Source organism: Vicia villosa, linkage group LG2, assembly GCF_029867415.1.
Source record: "Vicia villosa cultivar HV-30 ecotype Madison, WI linkage group LG2, Vvil1.0, whole genome shotgun sequence".
Classification (NCBI taxonomy): domain Eukaryota; kingdom Viridiplantae; phylum Streptophyta; class Magnoliopsida; order Fabales; family Fabaceae; genus Vicia; species Vicia villosa.
In genome coordinates this window covers 112,390,737-112,397,286 of record NC_081181.1, presented here as the reverse complement: position 1 = coordinate 112,397,286, position 6,550 = coordinate 112,390,737, and positions in this window count along the sequence as shown.

Here is a 6,550-nt window from a genome sequence, read left to right as displayed (position 1 = left end):
TTTATTTTGTTACGAGAAGCCTTGAGCCAAATTTGTAACAACCAAATTATTCACAACGGAATCTCTACTGAATGGGATTTTGTTCACAATAATTATAAACAATGCCAAAACATGTTTGAAGACTGCCCTGAAAATCAAGAGGGTGAATGTTACTGTCAACTAGATTCTGCCATTAGGAAGGCAAGAATTTCTTTGCCAACTTTTAAAACATTCAAATTCAGAGATTATCCTATATCATTAACTAATTTGCTTAAACATGGACTGGTAAGTGTAATTAATGTTCCACCATTATATGACTTCACTCCTTACTTACCAGCATTTCTAGCAGATACATTAGAAACTATAATTCCAGAATTTCCACAAAATGCAAAACTGGAAATAACATCGTTATATCCAGATTTTCACAATAATTGTCCAAGTCATCACTTAATCTGGCTATATTTCAAGAATTTGGACATTGAATTTGAAGAATTCCAAGTACAAAATTCTGGTCCAAAGACCTTACACTTGGAAGACCTCCCACAGCAGATAGAAATTGCTAGAGCCAAAATAATTTCCAAAGACTTTGGCTGGTCCAAATACAAAATGGACGAAAAGAATCTTCTAAGAGAAGATAAAACAGGGAAAGTTTATTGTAATTCAGATATTACAAAAAATTTCTTTTTCCCTTTTGAAGTCAAACGTTCAAGGCTGAAATTGGTAGAGGCATATAGGAGAAGAAGCACATCATGGGGAAAAAGATCAGCATCCTCAGAATCCTCACAGGATAATCCTCTAATTGTGTAAAATTCAAAAAGGATACGTCACTGATGACGTAAAATTGAGAGAAATTATTGCCGACAAGATAAAGGCTAAAAAAGATAATTATTAAGGGAACAGTTACTTGACCCTTCAAAGATATGAAAGGGTAATTCTGACACAAAAGGCTACGAAAGGGGGCATGTCCCTTTCAACTTCTATCATGTACATTACTAGTAAGTGAAGTTAGGTGTAAAGTTGTCTTGTTTGTATTAAAGTAAATAGTACTTTAGATAAGGCTAGATATTAGTATCTTATCTTTTCATAATGTACAAATAATAAAGTATTGTTCTCTAGAGACTTCCCCTTTACTTATAAAAGGAAGCTCTCACCATGTTTGTAAACACACCACTACGAATACTACTTCTCATAACTCTTCATATGCAATCAAATATAACCTATGTTTTTCAACATGCTTAGTTTCAATTTCCAGCACTAAATTCCTTATTCCTAATTCTTATTGCTCTCAAAAGGTATGAGTTTTTAAGCAATTAGTTTAACTTGTTTATGTATGTTTATCTTATTACTAGTATTAATTCATGTTTATCTTACAATCAAAAGACGTAAATCCTGTTTGAACCGAATGTGTTCTAGTCTAAAGAAATAATCCGATAGGGAAAATCCAGAGAGAAAAATAGTACCGCTAGGATGAAGTTCTTAGACGATAAGGAACATTGACGCAGAGGTTGTCTCTGGAAGAAACTCTGTGGAAGTAGGTTAGGGATGAAAAGGTGAGATTCTTAGATAAACAAGGACTATTTACTATTAATATGAATAAACATACATAAATAAGTTAAACAAGTGTGAAGAACTTATACCTCAAGAGAAACAAGCAATAGGAAGAAGGAATATTTTCATAAAACAAAAACACCTTTTACTCAAAAGAAAATAAATTTACATTATGGAACTAGAAAATAAAAATTCTAATTTCAAAACACAGAGGTATTTTTCAAATTATTTTGGATTTGATTATTCTGAACTTAATTCCACCAAACAATTATCAGGACTCGTTTTTATCCAAAATTTTGATGAAAAAATAACATACTTACTTCAGGCATTCCCATACCCTGATCTAGTTAAAATTATTCTAAAGAAATTACAATTTTCCTATTTTCAAGAAAAAATAACATTAGAGACATTACAAGACATAATGGAAAAAGATTTTGAAGAACATGAATTGAAATGTCTAGTTAGTAATCTAAATGAATTCACTTCCACTTCACTTCATTTAGACTTTTTTGAAGGACATTTTTATGGAGATCATTCACAGGTATATTACAGAATGAGAAATCATAGAAAAATTCAACCAAGAGTAACTCTAAATTTTAGGAGGTTTAATCCAACAAATTCTGATGGTTCTATAAATTTTGATGAAGATGGATATGAGACAGACTAAATTATCTCAACATAACTCTGATCACATGTATCTGACATTTACATCACTTTACAAATACAATTTTACCTACCAACAAAAACAGGGACTTACATCATTGTGATCTCCCGCACATACAAACTCTCTGCCTGCACCATCCTGCAACCAACTACATCCCAATCACTGTGGCCTACTCGAGAATTAGCCTTGGGTTCAAATGCCATTGCACCAGGTTACATTTCAAAGATTTATAATTGACGCTTAACCATTTCCAAGATAACCTTTGAACAATTTCAAATATTTGATCAACAGAAGCAACCTTGTTCTTGAAAATACTGTTATTTCTTGCTTTCTAAATACTCCAAACAGAGGCGAACCAGACCACTCTGACTTTGTTAACTGAACTGCTGCCAGTATTGACTAGAGCTACAAATTGATCAAGATGATCCCAACTATCTCTTGGGAGAACTGCGTGCACTCCAAGCCATCTAGTAACACGATGCCATATACCTGCAAAAGTTGGACACTCAAAGAAAAGGCGAGATGCTGACTCTTCCACCCCACATCCACCGACGCAAAGATTATTTTCCTAGACCAAAGCACCACTTATAATTAAATTGTTTTTAGTTGGAAGTCTATTGTGAAATAATCTCCAAACTAAGTACGAAACTTTTGAGGGTACCATTTTGTGCCAGACCACCAACCACGATTTACTTGTATCAATTCTATTATCCGCCCTCATCGCCTTATAACTCTCCTTCACTGAATACACATAAAATTTTTCTTGATTTCTATATCTATATGGCAAATATCTCTCCACAATAATGAACTATTTGAATTATAAACTCTAGGAATACCCTCGATTCCGCCATATCTATCGCTCAAGACCTCAAACCAAAGACCATATCTCTCATTTCTAATTTTTCACACCCACTTTCCTAGTAACGAATAATTGAAATCACTTAACTTCTTTATTCCCACCCTCCATCTCTTATGGGTCTACATATTTTATCCCACTTGATCCAGTTTATTTTTTGCACATTCTCACCGCTTCCCCATAAGAAATGTTTGAAAAAAGACTCGAGTTTAGAGATGATACCTGAAGAAGCTTTGAAGAAGGAGAATAAATAGACTAGAATTGCAGACATGACAGACATAAGCACAACCACTCTACCTCCAAAAGATAAGTGTCTGTGTTTCCATTTGGACAATCTAGATCTCACGATATCCAACACCGATTGCCATGTATTCTTGAATCTAGGATTAGCACCGATCGGAATCCCGGGGTAAATAAATGGGATAAATCCTACCTTACACTTTAGAATTTTAGCTGCATCTCGGAGCCAACTTTGACAAATACTAACACCAATTAGACAACTTTTCTGGAAATTAACTTTCAACCCCGACATCATTTCAAACAGAACCATATTTGCTTTAATGCTCATGATGTTCCCCCACCTCTTTTCTCCAATGATTATTGTGTCGTGTCATCACATATGGAAGATGTGAGTAACTTTCCTTTCCTTTTTCAAATTTATATCCAACAAATTCGCCTAACTTAACAACTCTGTTCATGAGAAGATTGAAGCCTTCTGCTACGAATAGGAAAAGAAACGGGGACAGTGAGTCTCCTTGTATCAAGCCTCTTCCCACCTTAAACTCTTTTGTGGGAACTCCGTTCACGAGCACTGAAGTCATTAAAGTTTTCAAACATTCTGAAATCCACCTCCTCCATTTTTCATGAAAGCCCATCTTTGCCATCACATTCTCTAAAAAGTTTCAGTCCAGTGAGTCATATGCTTTTTCAAAGTCCGTCTTGAATAAGATCATTTATTTTTTCTTCCGTTTAGCTTCATCCACGACTTCATTTGCGATTAGGATGCCATCCATAATTGCCTCCTCAAAATGAAAGCCGGTTGAGTATCTGATATGACTGAACCCATCACTTTTTTAGCCTGTTTGCTAACACCTTAACAATCACCTTATAAATGCACTCAATCAATGAAATTGGTCTAAAATCCTCTATTTTTGTTGGATTCTTCTTCTTCTTCAAAAGTAGCATGATGAAATATGAATTCGCCCCCTCTGACCATCCGCCCATGCATATGGAACTTTTCAAATACTCTGAGAAAATCACTTTTAACATCGACCCAAAATTATTTAACAAACCCAAAGTTCATGAGCATTTGGAACCACTCCCTTGTAAGCCATATTTTTGAATATATCCATGGCCTTGTAAACTTGATTAGCTAAATAATACCCATCCATTAAAGCATTAAAAGTAACTTCATTCCATTTTACACCTTCTTTCATCATAATAGCCAACACATTCAAATCCTCTTTCACCCCTTTCCTTCCTTGCAAAAACCATCAACAAATATACTAAAAGTATAAATATCCGGGCTAATGTTTTTCAACACAATTTCACCCAACAAATGAACCGCTTCTTCCAATCGGTCAATTATACAAAATCCATAAATAAGAGAATTGAAAGTGACAAGAGTCCGAGAAATTTCTTTTTGCAATCATTTGAGAATATAACTCATAAGCCTTCATTATAAATTTATATTTACACAAACTATCAATGATTGTGTTATACATTACGACATTAATGTTGACCAATTTCGTTTCAACTTTTCTTAACAATTCTAGGGCGACTCTTGTTTCCTCGATTTTACACCAACCATTGATCAATGTCCCATAGCTAACATGGTTCAATTGGAATCCGTGTGCAACTACATGGTCATGAAAATGCAATTCTTTGTGAACATCACCATTAAGACATAAGAGTAGTCAAGGTTATGGTATCGGGTTGATAACCCATCTTGAGAATCTTAGATAATAAAGAAAAATCAAAATTAATTTAACTTAAGTGACAATGACAAATTATCAATATGTTGAAAGTATATAAGTCAGAGATGATTCCCTTGATTTGTAATTGACGAGAAAGAGATAAAGTAATTCAGTAGTGATTCATTATAACAAGGGAACTTAAAATCTTGATAAATTGAATGATGGATGGGGTATGGCGTATTCGGAGCATGCGATGGAATGAAAAACAACATCATCAACATGGATGAATTGAGAAAAACTCGGAATGGAAATAGAGACAACGTACATTGTTAGGGTTAGCCTTGAAGAAAGTGATATAAACAACATACTCATGATTATGGAACATAGATCAGATTTGAACCTATAAAATTAATTTGTAAGAATGAACTTATTTTAACTAGTTTTGTGATCAACTAATTTTCACAGTTTAATAACGATTTTTAATTTTATGAAAAAAAATTAGATGTAAGAAACATATTTTATTTATTTAAAAGTAAAAGTACATATCAAAGAAAAGCGACTAGATATAAGACAACAAAAAAAAACGGAAAAACTACATAGAATTGAAAGAATTGGTTATAGAAAAGAAATGAGGATTTTTGCACGGGGCCATTTGTTTTCATCGCTTTCACACCGTCGCCATTGGTTAAGCTATCATATGTAGGTGCATCTAAGTCTTCTATGCCGCTATGTTAAACAAGTGACTTCAAGCACAAGAGAGGGGTGAATTGAGATATTCAAAATTCGTGATTAGTTTTAACTTCTTTTTTTAAAGATCGTATTAGTAATTTTCTATTGGATATTTGTGGTTGTTGGTGGATATGTGGCAGCTTATGAACAAAGAAAGTGTTGATGAAGATCGTACTTGAAAATTTAAAGCGTGTGAGTTTCACACTAACCTTTAGGATCAATTCGCCCCCACAAATTATAGTATATTAGATGCAATTGAGATTAACGGTGAATTCCCTTCAGGATGCTTTGAATGTCTTAATGTGAATTGCACAAACACACTAAGTGTACCTTTTGATAATATCTTACAAAAAAATGTTTCATATACTTCACTCATGCATTACTAAAGTAAAATGTGATTTTAGAATAATTGAGATGGTGAAAAATGGATGTGTATATTTCTATTTTCGTGTGTATTTTCTGTTTCCCAAGTGTCTTTATTTATAGAGAAATTGATGTCACTTGGTGAAGAGAAACAACCTTTTAGTTCAATTATGCATCTGAACTAATGCATCATTATATATCCGCATATGACTGCTGAGGCGCCACCTACTGATGATGTGGAGGTTACTCCACCTGCTGAGACTGATGTCACTGCTTATACTTCGACAGACCTGTCTGTACACACAGATGAAGGGGTTTCATGGTGCCCCATTCGGAAGATGCGCCTCATCCTTCTAAGGCAGAGGCAACAACTACTACAGAGGTTACTACAGAGGCGCCAACTCTACTGATTATTGAGCCGCATACTCCACATACGACTACTGAGGCGCCACCTAATTGATGATGTAGAACTTACTTTGTAACACCATTCTAAAC